Here is a 13,451-nt window from a genome sequence, read left to right as displayed (position 1 = left end):
TGGACATTCGAAAGGGGATTGCTTTTAGATGATGACTATATAAAACATATGTCTAAATGGATTACTGAATTCTTTGAATATAATAGAGGAACTGCTGCAGTTGGCATAGTATGGGATGCCTTTAAGGCAGGAGCACGCGGTGAAACGTGTAGTTATAGCGCCTTCAAGAGGAAAACAGAAAGACTGCGATATAAGGAGAAAGAGGGAAAAGTACTGGAGGCAGAAGAACAACTTAATAACTGTGTAATAAGGGGAGAGCCGACTGAACAATTCGTAATAGAATTACTGAAGGTGAAAAGTGAGGCAGAGGAAGAACTTGTTAATAGAGCCGCAAAGCAATATACAATTAGAAGGGAGAGATGTTACGAGTTCAGTGAGAAAATAGGGCGAGTCCTTGCTATACGAACCAGACAGATAGCGGCGGCAGGGACGATTAAGGAAATAAAGGATGAAAAGGGACAACTACATTCAGATCCAGAAGAAATTCGGGAGGTCTTTAGGAAGTTTTACCAATCTTTATATGATGAGAAAGATCCCAGTAGTATCGATAGAATAAATGAATATCTCCAGAACATTGAGGTAAAAACTATATCCCCTGAAGATGCAGAGGAATTAGAGACCGTATTGGACGAAACTGAGATTAAAGAAGCAATGACTGCTCTACCCTCGGGGAAGGCTGCTGGACCTGATCAGCTACCGATCGAGTTTTATAAAACTTTCTGGGGATGTTTAGGTAATAATTTAACTCAAATGTTTCAAGCTGCACAAAGTGGGGTATCCATTCCCAAATCCTGGAGCGGGGCAGATATAGTATTAATTTTAAAAAAAGAAAAGCCCCCGAATGAACCAGGGTCGTACCGCCCAATAACATTGATGAATAATGACACCAAAATTTATTCAAAGGCACTGGCTGCAAGATTTGCAAGAATTATAAGTAACCTGGTTAGTGATAACCAACATGGGTTTATTCCTGGTAGAGGGACAACTCACCATATTAGAAAAGTTATAACTTTATTTGATGTGGCGGAAGTAGCAGGAGACCCGATGGCAGTTATGCTTTTGGATGCGGAAAAAGCATTTGATCGGGTCTCCTGGCAGTATTTGTGGCAGACCCTAGCTAGAGTTGGGATTAGAGGAGGCTATTTGAAAGCAATTCAGACTCTATATATGGACCCAGGTGCAGCATTAAGGATAAACGGGGGTATAACTGGTCAATTTAAAATCAAGAGAGGAACTCGCCAGGGATGTCCTTTCTCTCCCTTGCTACTATTTGCCATCTATATGGATCCCTTAATACGGAAGATAGAATCAGCACCAGAGATCACCCCAGTCAATACAGTTCTTGGGCCATGCAAGATATTAGCCTATGCTGACGACGTTGCGGTGATAACACCTTGCCCAACGGAAGCAACCACATTTGTAGAGGCCGAGGCCTTAAGATTTGGACAAGTCTCAGGGTACTCATTGAACGTGTCTCAAACCCAGATTATTAAAAATTCTTTTACACCTTGTGAAGATAGAAGAGTAGTGCCGGCAGGGAAATACCTCGGAATTAATATTATGTCTAATTTAGATAGTTTGGTGGATAATAATATTGCCCCAGTAATCGAAAAGGCAAGAAAAGATTTGGATCGTTATGAGAACTTACATTTATCATTAGTTGGGCGAGTTAATATTATTAAAATGCTGATCTTACCCAAACTGTTGTATCTTTTTAGGGCAATCCCTCTTCTAATTGAAAATAAGTGGTTTAAAATTTGTGAAAGTATGGTAAATCGTTTTATTTGGGCTAGAGGTAAAACCCGGAGGGCATTGAGGTATATGTCCCTTCCCAGGGAGAGAGGGGGGTGGTCACTGCCGGATCTAAAGGTATATTATTGGGCTGCAGCAATACAAGGAATGGCTGGATTAATTGGGGGGGCTGAGATGGATGGATGGGATAAGACAGGCTCGCTGGCTATATATGGTTTAGCTCTGGGTACAAATGCTGAAAATATTTTTTTAAGATTTACTGATGGAAGTTACTTTAAAAGAACACGTTTTAAGATAATTATGGCGGCCTACAGCATATGGAAAGGATTTTCCAAAAAAGTTGGAATAGGGAAATATAGTGTATATACTAGATTCAAAAATAATCCCTCATTACCTAGGGCTGTGTTCTCAGGAATGGTATATGAGGAATGGGAGAGTCAAGGTATAAGAATGATTGGTGATATGTGGGATGATAATGGCATCTTACAATTTATAGATTTGAAAAACAAGTATATGTTAAACACAAATCATTTCTTTAAATACCTTCAAATAAGGAGTTGTATATTAAATAAAAAAGGGGGAGCTCTAGGCTTTGGGAGGAGTATAATGATGGATCTTATACAAAAAGGTAATGACTGTACTATAAAAAGATTTTATTTAGAAATGACAAAGTTAAAAAAGGATGATCTTGACAAATGGATAAACAAATGGTCCTCAGATTTAGATATAGCTAGAGAAAGAGATATTTTCTCTGAATCACTTGAGATGGGATGTAAATTACTATGCTCAGCGTCTCTTCAGGCCCAGCACTACAAGAGCCTGTATCACCTGTATTATACGCCATGGAAAATTGCTCAATGGGGGGCTGTGTCGGGCATCTCGTGTTTTAGATGTGGCAGTATGGAGGCCAATTTGTTACATATTTTCTCTACTTGTCCACACTTAGATAAGATAAAACAAGATATCGGGAATTTTTTCCGGAATGCCTTAGACACAACAATAGAGTTGGACTCAGCAACTATTTTGTTGGGAATATCCCCCAACGGACAAATTAATTGTAAATATTTTCTGTTTGTAGCAATGTCGATTTTTAGACTGCTTGTGGCCTCAACTTGGTTAGATCCAAATCCTCCTACGTATCATCAATGGCTAGGAAAAACTTTGTCAATACAAAAATTGGAAACAGCTATTTACTCTAGGAAAGGGAGAAAGGGTAAAAAGCTGGGTATACAAATCTGGGGTCCTTTGATTCAATGGAAGGCTGGAACTGAATAAGGTATTTTGAGGAATGTATGTATTATGGAATGTTAACATATATTATTTGTATCCGTATATATTATGATAGGATCTGTATGTAGTATGTATATTGTAATATTTCACTTTCCATTTTTCTTTTGAATATGTAGTTGAGTATGTGGCTGCCTTATGAAACTTATTGTGCCTTGTCCATGTAATGGGGGAGGGGGGGGGAAATAAAATGTGGGGAAAAAATTTATCAATAAAAATATTTAAAAGGCAAACAAAGCTTTCAATATACGTTACCTATACAGTAGAATAGATCTGACCTGATTTGTAAAATAAAACTCTTAGACTCTTAGACAACCTTAACCCAAATGGACCCGCAGCTCCTCATCCTTGTTTAATCCCTTAGGGTGTACTGTGTAGTATCTTATGATAAATTTGGATTCAAGACACCTCCGTTCTTTTACTCTGTTCCCTCCTCTCTCTGATCAGGTCCCCGGGGCTTATCTAAAATATTTGCGGGGGGCTCATGGCACCCCGCAGCCCCGGGGACTGCCACCCCCCGGGGCTTCTTTTAAATTTATTTATTTTTTAAACCTGTGTGGGGGCTTGAGTCCCCCCACACACCCCGGGGACTGCCACTTCCCTGGCGCTCTAAATCTTTAAATTAGGGGTCTGTGATGGACCCCCAAAGCCCCGGGTACCACCACCCCCGGGGCTTTGTAGATGTTGGGAGGGGGCCCGTGCGGCCCCCCTCATGGACCCGGTGATGGCCCTGGGGAACGCCACCCCCCAGGGCCGGCTCCTGCAGTGTCCCGGGGGTGCCCACGACCAGTACACTGCAGTTTGCTATGGCAGGGCGGGAGCCTCGCGGCTCCCACCCTGTCATAGCAAACTCTGTTTCGGAATTTGGAAGAGAGAGCAGGAAACCTGCTCTCTCTTCCAAATACCAAAGCAGATTGCTTTTCCACATGAGGAGCTGCATCCTAGCAGCTCCCCATGTGGAAAAGCAATGCCTTCTCCCGCTGTAGGCGGGGAGCCAGCTGGGACTGTGGGGGCATTGGGGCTCCCCCCACGGTCCTCAACGCTGGGGTCCCCGGGCCAGAAGTGGCCAGGGAGGGTTGCCACGTGGCCCCCCTCCCGAATAATAATTAGTAAAAATGTTTTAAAAAAATGCAAAGGAGGGCCCCGGGGATAGGGTCCCTGGGGCCATAAATGGCCGTAGGAGGGGGGCCATGCAGCCCCCCTCCAAAAGAATATTTAAAAAAATGCCCATGCCCTGGGGGAGGGGGTCCCTGGGGCCCAGAATTGGGCATGGGATGGGGGCCCTTGTGGCCCCTTCCTGTTAATAATTTTTTTTTTTTTAACATTGGGGGTCAGGCCTTGGGGGATGGGGTCTCCAGGGCCCAAACAAAGTAAAAAGAAGAGCGGCTACACAGCCCCCCTTCCAAAAAAATTTAAAGATACGCGATTGTGCCTTGGCCCCGCCCCCACATGGAACCATTCTGCAAACGCACCCTGTGGCGCGTTTTAAATTGGGAAATTAAATCCCCTTCAATACTGGGGTTCCCTGGGGGCAAACTAGCCCACCAGGAACCTCCAGTATGAGCCACTGAGCTGCGTTGCAGAGAGGTGTTCCCCTCTCTGCAACGCAGTTCTGTGGCGCTTAATAGTGATGTCATGAGTGATGTCACTGACCATTTCATGAGTGATGTAATATGTGATGTCATCAGCAGTGCATTGCGGGAGCGAGTTATAGTTAGCTGAACTAACTATAACGGGGGAATTTCAATGGCTTTGTACGAGTGAAATGTTCCGCGCTAACTATGACGCCCCTGAAACCTATGGTTTTTTCAGTGAATATATATATATCAATAGGGGATACAAACCAGAGATCCTCTATAAGGCAGAAAACAAATGTGCCGCAGTGGAGAGATCGAAGCTACTTAAAAGAGATAAAACTATTTCCATACCACCATGTGACCCTTCAGCTAGCACACCACCACGACTTATCACTGGCTATAATATCTATCACAACAATATATGCAGAATACTGACGAAACATTGGCAAGCGGTAAGAAGTGATCCAACAATAGGAGAGATATGTAGCAAACCACCGCAAATCACATTCAGACGAGCAAAATCAATGAGGCAGGAGCTAGTTTGCAATTCACCCAGACTAGACACTAAAACAGATTGGCTCAAAGCAAGGAATGGATTCTATAAATGTGCGAAATGTAAGGCGTGCAAGTTTGGGGTTAACACCCGCAGCCTAAGTTTGCCCTTTAAACAGACTCCTTTTGAAATCCGCAGTAATTTCACTTGCAAAACAGAATTTGCAGTGTATGTTCTCAAGTGTACCTGTAATAAATTGTATGTGGGTAGCACCATCCATCAGGTACACGTACGAATTCTGCAGCACCTACGTGCAATAAATAGTGATGATCCATCTTACCCTGTGGCACGTCACATAAACACCATACACAGGGGTAGAAGTGAGGATCTCACATATTTTGTGATAGATAGTGTCCCCAAAAACATTCGAGGAGGGAACAGATTACTATCTCTGCGCAAACTCGAATCAAGATACATCTTGCTACTCAATAGCAGGATTCCGAATGGACTTAACGCGGATGAGGCCCTTAGTGTGCATCTGCAAAAATAAAGCTAAACAAATGCAACACAGTACATGTAGCATTGAAGTAACATTGCACTGTGTGTTTATTCATTTATTTGAAAGACTTCTTTTTGTGTTTTTTGCTCACTCTTCTTAAGCACAGGTTTAGACTTTTGGTTCAGCCAAGATTAATACTAGCTTGCTTTTCCTTTAGGCGCTTTGAACCCTCACATTGGAGTCACATGCAGTCACTACCCACTTGGGTTTAATTGTTTTGTTAGCGAGTTAATTTAATAACATTTAAGTACATGTTTGCAATGCTGATGTTTTACGTTTAACAATGAAAAGTTAACGTTTATGAAATCATTATTTCTATGTACAAACACTTGTTTTTTCAAAAAATACTCGTTATATAACAGTGACTCTTTCTATGTTTATGAATAACCGCCATAGGTTAACAAGCTAAGGGTGTATTTAAACGCAGTAATTATGTCCTACCTGTGTTCAGTGACCAAGGCGGCAAGTCCGTCGAAACGCGTTTGGCTTTGGTGTGAATAAAATATTTTCTTGATGGATTTCCCACGGTGTCAGCACCTCTTCAGTACCGTTTGAATTGGATTGTTTAATATATATATATATATATATATATATATATATATATTACCTACTGGCGGTCGCCAGTAGGTAGTTATAGTTAGGACCCTCTTACCATAGGAAATCCGCAACATTCTATTTGGAATAACTTTGGCGCCGGTCGACGAATCCTCGCGAAATTTTCAAAATAGGTGGGGCGCTACGCTCCGCTCCTACCCTGAAAGTCTCGGGGGGATTCGTCAAGCGGGGGCTGAGAAAAAAGGGGGTCCCAAAACGCATTTTTCCCATGCATTTTTCCATAGGACCTTTAGACACAGCTACAGCCCGAATGGCTGAACAGAGTTACTTGAAATTTGGCAGAGAGGTAGTCCTCAGGTCAAGGAAGTGCCTTTTGTAGGTCTGGTGTAAATCTGTTCAGTAGTTCCTGAGAAAATAGCATTTAAATCAATATATATATCTGAGCCAGCTTACGGTGCGCTTACCGTGCGCTTACGGTAAGCTTACCGTACGCGTACGGTGCCGTGCGCGAGCGCGATTCTGATTGGCTGTTAGATCTTAGTAAACATTCGAATCGTTCGAAACCAGGAAGCGGCGGCCGCCATTTTCTATCTCGCACTCTGAGGGGGGGAGGAAAAACAAAGGCAAAAAACATGTAAAGGGACTGTTTAGACAGCTCCTAACCACCTAGCCTTGATGAATGTGTCCCCAACGAATCCCCAAGGCCAAAAATTCATTTTTAATTTTTTTTTAAAAATCGCCGATTACGCTTACCGTACGCGTACGGTAAAAACTATTTAAAAAAAAAAAATTATCCACACTCTCCCCACCCCGTATGCCAATGGTGCCTGAAGGGCACCATTTGTGCATTGCATAATTTTTTCTATAAGAAAGTTCAAAAGCTTACCTTTCACAACGAAGCGCATAATATGTCCTCCATGTGCGCATGGTGCGCGAAGCGCATCGTGCGTACATGGCCCATCCAGCGTAACGTGGGCACGCGGTGCGCATAGCGCACCGCGTGCCCACCGTGCGTGCACGGCACTAACTGCGTAAAGTGGGCGCGCGGTGCGCGAAGCGCACCGTGTGCGCACGGAACGAACTGCGTTAAGTGGGCGCGCACGCCACGAATGGCGTAAAGTAACTTAGCATTTTAAAAACCGTACAAATTCACTGAAAAAAACATAGGTTTCACACACGTTATAGTTAGGAATTAGCATTTAAAAAACCTTGCAAATTCAGTGAAAAAACCATAGGTTTCACACATGTTATAGTTAGCTGGACATTTTACTGATAAAAAACCAATGAAATTCCCCCGTTATAGTTAGTGCAGGCAACTATAACTCACGCGACCGCAATCCTCTGCTGATGCTAATACTGTATTTAGACACTTATTTGCCCATGTCTTCTTCCATTAAATTTTAGCTATACATATATTACAAATATTTTTTTTTCATAAAGACACATATGTCATCAGCAGAGGATTGCGGTCGTGTGAGTTATAGTTGCCTGCACTAACTATAACGGGGGAATTTCATTGGTTTTTTATCAGTAAAATGTCCAGCTAACTATAACATGTGTGAAACCTATGGTTTTTTCACTGAATATATATATATATATATATATATATATATATATATATATGTGTGTGTGTGGGTGTTTCTGCCATTCTTCTATGACCAAGTTCATTGCCTATCCATGTGTGTGATCTGTATGTGTGTAGATGTTACATGTGCTTGCATTGCCTTTATGTGAGCGATGCGTGTGGAAATCAAATAGTGCATGTGGCTACAGCAACCGTGGGTTCCATTTTATTTCATATTGGGCATACTTTGGTGGTACCCAAGATAAAGGCTTGGAGGAAGAGTCCAGAGAAAATAAGCATATCACAGGGCTCCCGAAGAACATTTCAGTGATCTTTCAGTGGGTCATACAGAGGAGTGTTGCAGACATTTGGAAAGGAGACAGATGGACTCCTTGAAACTAGAGAGGTCTTTCTTCCCCTTTCTGGGCCATTGTTTTCTGTGGGAGACTATCCCCGGCAAGTTAAAAGGTAGTTAATTGGGTAGTTAAGTGACATACCTTCACTTGCTATTGGATGCTTGATGACGAGGGTTGGACCAGTCTGCATGGAAATCACAAAAAGTACAAATGCTATAGCATAGGTTGCAGAACTAAACTGCTGAAATACATAAGAACTGTCTGCAACTTGTTTATTAAGATGGGGAAGAAACTTCTAGTTAAGAACCATGATTTTGTGACCCAAAGCCTGGTATCGCAACCAGTGGTGATTGGAAGATTCCTTTGAGCTCCAGGGATAGAGTGCTGACTGCCAACTCCACTTGCCATCTTCCAGACCAGTATACTGAAGAAGAGTTGACTATCTTAATCAAACGAGAGTGAACTTGCAGGTTTTCTGGTGGCTTTATGTACAACTTATCTACCCGAAACCCTCAACCAATATTTGCCACTGGTTGTGTTAAGTGGTCACCATTATGGTGTAGTATCGGGTAGCATCACCATTGGGTTTTGCACCTAGGTACTTGCTTTCCTAGGTGAGTACCGCCTCCTTTTGAGGGAAAGTACTGGTGGGATCCATGTGGTAAAAAAAGTTAAAATTGCCTCCTGTATCTAACAAGTGACTTTTAATGTGGGTACAGTATTCAGGGCTAAGATTAGAAAGTGAGAATTGATTTTGTTTGGATGTGTAAATTACCCTTAACATCACACATGTACAGTTAACATGTTTCGGCCATTATTGCCCATAACGGTCCGAATCTTAATCAGGACCGGCTTCTGAGATCTGAAGAACCCTTGTTATAAGTCAGTTGACTCGTAAGTCACTACTTTAATGTCTTCTCACTGATCAATTTATTGTGAGTATGGATGGCTTGCACTGAACCTATAGGGGCTGATTCACAGAACTAACTTAAGACAAAATCCTAAACTTACTACTTTTGGTATTCACAGAAGTTAGGATTTTGTCTTAAGTTTGTCTTAAGTTTGTCTTAAGACAAACTTAAGACAGACTTAAGACAGACTTAAGAAAGACTTAAGACAAACTTAAGACAAACTTAAGACAAGCTTAAGACAGACTTAAGACAGACTTAAGACAGACTTAAGACAACATCCTAACTTAAGTCTGTCTTAAGTCTGTCTTAAGACAAACTTAAGACAAAATCCTAACTTCTATGAATACCAAAAGTAGTAAGTTTAGGATTTTGTCTTAAATTAGTTCTGTGAATCGGGCCCATAGTTCGGTGAGGAAAAAGAGCATGATTAAAAACCTATTGTGCCTTATTTTCACATTATACATGGTATGTAGTCTAAAAAAAACAACTTTACTTTGCATAAGATTATTTTCTCGGGTCAAACTTATTACAGAATTTTATCTTATGTGTGGGGCCATATATTATAGCCATCTTATGTTCTGCGAGGTACCTGCAAATGACAGTGAAGAAGAATAGTAAAGAATCCTATTTGGGATATGACAGACTTTGTTATAGGATAGGGAAGGAAGGAGGAAAAGGAAGCAACTGAGTTCCTTAACTATTCGTCAAGCATCTGGGTAAATAGTGTATACATTCAGCAGAGGAAACTTATTTGAAGTACTTTTTTACCTTTTCATGATTCTCTATTTACCTCATAGGTCATGGATGAGGCGAGGGTGTTGTGACTATCTGAAAAGAGATAAAACCACAGATACTCTACTTCACATAGTGTCTGCAACTTCTATCATTATTTTTTCACCTTTTAGAGCGATTTTTAGGATGCTGAAAGGTTGTAACTTTTTTTATTTATGCATGAAAAGTAAAGTGAAATAAAAGAAGGTGTTGCCTTCCTTGGTTGGTATATTTTTGTATGTTCTAGTGATTAGGTTCACCGTGGGGTTGAGGCTCATTATACGTTATAACGGCTCCTCAGAGTTGACTAGACAGCTTTTGCTTGGGTTGCTGCCTGCAACTAATATCGAAGGAGAGTGCTGACTGATTTCACAGGAGGGTCATTGGAGGTGTCTGTGTAGAAAGGAGATGCTGCTCAGAAGAAACAAAGGTTGCAAAGGAGCTTGTGAGGTGAAGTGATGTGACTACTGTAAAATGGGAGTGATCCACATAGAAAAAATGCAAGAATATCTAGAGGCACGGGCATGTCAACCCATTAACGGTTAAATCAACACCTGTGCAGAGAGTGTCTGGGAATCTGCCAGGACTTGCGACCTTGTACCGAGTTGTGCTGAAGCTCTAAAACACACTCGACTGTTGGATACAGTCCAACTTCCAAGAAAGACTTCAAGTGTCGAGGGAGTTGAGTGCCACAGGAGGAGTTTCACATGTGACCTAGAATAAGCACCTGCTTGTTTGGAAGGGGTGTTTTTTCAGACTGGAGCCATGGAAGATCCAGCAATATCTCCATGGACATAGAGCACTGTGACCCTCAGCATGCCTCTGAATGACTGCTGATTTTGCTGCCATTACTTAAGCGCGGTTCAGCTGCTGATGTTTTTTCCTATGCAGAGATCCCGTAGGCTAAGCCAGAGTTAAGACCATGCTGTCTGCATCTGCACACAGCAGACTGTGTGCTGCACACCACCAGGAATTGGTCCACTCCTGCTGACAGTGATGCTTGGAGCAGCCAACTGTACTTTTAGGCCTCACAGACTACATCACAATTGACAGGGAGGTATCATGGCATTGCACCGAAATAGGTGAGTACAGTGTGCTTAATTGGGTGGAAATCCAAGTTTGTCAGTAAAAGAAAGAGCAAACCTCATAAGATTTACTAAAGAGATCCCAACTGGCATTTTTCCAAAAGGCGAATGCCATTTAATTAAAAGACTGCTCCTACATCACCACCCACCAACACTGTTTCACATTGCTACTCAGTAATTAGTGCCCTCTGTGCCTGATGTGCAGTATATTTTCCAGTGTTTGTAGTAAGAAAATGCTTCTTGTTTTCTTAAACATAAGTACTGTGTTTATTGAGAGCTGAGTCTTTAACCCCACATGTTCGACTTTGGAGAATTAATGGTCTAATGAATCAAATTATTTTATGGTCACAAAGGTCAAATTTGAGCTTTTGCGACTGCAAAATCGATTGTTTAAATGTACCAATTTCATATTGCGATTCAGTAAGATGCCACAGAATCACAATTTGGGTTTTAGAATAACTACAGAATAAAAACTTGGAAGGGTTGTGTAAAGGGTGCCCCTTCTAAATACAGGTTTTTTAGCTTATGTATTAATGTTTTGCAACCAAAATCCTGGTCGTAAAATAATAAAATGTTACCACCAAGTCAAAAATGGTGGTAAGCATTCAAAAAACAGGAAGGAGTACCCAAGGGGCACCTTCCCTTTTGTAAATATCAGCACGTTTTTTGTTTTACAAATAGACAGTCGTTCTTACTACTGCTGCCTGGTAAATGCTTAGAAAATGTATTAATTTTCTTTTTGAAATGCATCCTGTTTTTCAATTAGGAAGATTTTGTAATGAGTACGTAAGACTTACTCCTGAAGAGCCTCAGACATACTCCTGAATCCCATTAGTAACCAAGGAATAATACTTGTTTACTCTTGGCTTAATCATGGAATTCTGGATTAACGCAGAAGCACTACAAGAGTAAGTCACAGCAAAATCATATGAATGCGCTAAACTGCTATCTTAGCGTGGGTGTTTATATTGTTTTGCCTTTGCACGACTGTTTATAAAGTTTGAATCACTGATATTACATTTGCAGAATTTTCCTTAAATGGTTTCTCATTGTCCATCATGTCTCAGGATGAGGAATTGCATAAAAACATCCCTGGCAGTCCCTCGACCCCTATGTCCCTAATGGTGTTTACCTCCTTATACACAGTCATAGTAGAAATAATTTTCTTGAAATAGGGGCCAGCGTAGGTAAGGCAAATATGGGAATGGAAGCTAGAGAATGCAATGATTCAAATGACACATCTTTCAGAAGATCTGACCACCTTTTTGCATTTGGGCTAATATCTTGCCATTTAAACATGGCTTATACTTGGAATTCATTCCCTGCCCTCCTATTAAATTCTACATCATGTATTTCAAACGAGAGCTGTAAATGCCTTGCATGACTAACAAAATATCTTTCAGTAGTTCTCAGTGGCGGCCGGCACAGGTAAGCGAGGTGAGGCGGTTGGGCGGGGCTGGGCGCGGCAGGGGGGAAAGCCGACAGATGACAGAATAGGTATTATTTATTTATTTCATTATACCTATTCCGTCGTCTGTTGACTTCCCCCTTCCCACCCCGCCCCGGCCTTCTGCCGCACTGCATTTACCTTTGCCGGTCACTGCTGGTATTTCTGCCAGGGTCAGAGGCCTTGTTATGGCACGTCCTGCGATATCATCAGGGTTAAATGGGGTTTAATATTGGAAGCACAAACTGTGGTGTTGCTTATGTTAGTGAGGTTCATCTTACTGTTAGTGGGTGACATCATGTGGGCGAGTTGCCAGCAGTATTGGCTGGTCCCTGACATCCACCCATGCATATGCAGGGATATCTTTTTACAGTATTGTTCTTAAGTAGCAATCCTTTGCGTTGTTTCTTGTGAAAATGTCTAAACTTAACTAAGTGATAGAAATCAAATATTTGTACTAGCTCACCATTAGGTTATGGAAATTGATCCATGATCCCCTATCTCAAATTGTCCCTTAAAGCATGTACTTTGCCTGTTTAGTTACAAGGGATGGCATGGGGCTGTGCACATGTGGGCACATCCCTTCATAATTGAAGAAGCGATTTCCATGTGTGATAATTTCAACTCCCCAACCTACCCTTTCAGTCCAATTATCCAACCCTAGAATTTGAAATTATTTGTGTGCAAAGTTATTTATCAACAAAAAGATATCTTTGTGATTTGAGCTTGCATAATTTGCGCAGAAAAAACGATTACATATATCTATATGGAGAGGAGATTGACTAACGGCTAGGGCGGTCGACCTCGAATCTGGGGAACGTGGGTTCGAGTCTCGGCAATGAAGCTGAACATCCTGTGATTCTGGGCAAATCACTTAATCTCCCCGTGCCTAACAAAAATAAATGTGTCCTTGTGTAACGCAACTGGTGCTATGTAAAGCGCTCTGATACCCGATACCTTTGGGGTCAAGTTCGCGCTATATAAAACTCCGTAAAATAAAAAAAAATAAAAACTATATATATTAGATGAAAAAACGCACAAAGTGTACTGTTTTCATGTTTTTCCAATGGCAATATGTGGACATTGTTCTAGTT

General features: G+C 41.6%; 1 protein-coding gene across 1 annotated transcript in view; it reads left to right on the top strand.

Moving 5' to 3' along the window:
• AGBL1 (AGBL carboxypeptidase 1) overlaps positions 1-13,451 on the top strand; it is a 3,971,795-nt gene that overhangs the window by 1,323,625 nt on the left and 2,634,719 nt on the right. The gene's annotated exons all lie outside the window — the stretch shown is intronic.

This window comes from Triturus cristatus, chromosome 3_1, assembly GCF_964204655.1.
Source record: "Triturus cristatus chromosome 3_1, aTriCri1.1, whole genome shotgun sequence".
Lineage (NCBI taxonomy): Eukaryota > Metazoa > Chordata > Amphibia > Caudata > Salamandridae > Triturus > Triturus cristatus.
This window is presented reverse-complemented; position numbering and strand designations above follow the sequence as displayed.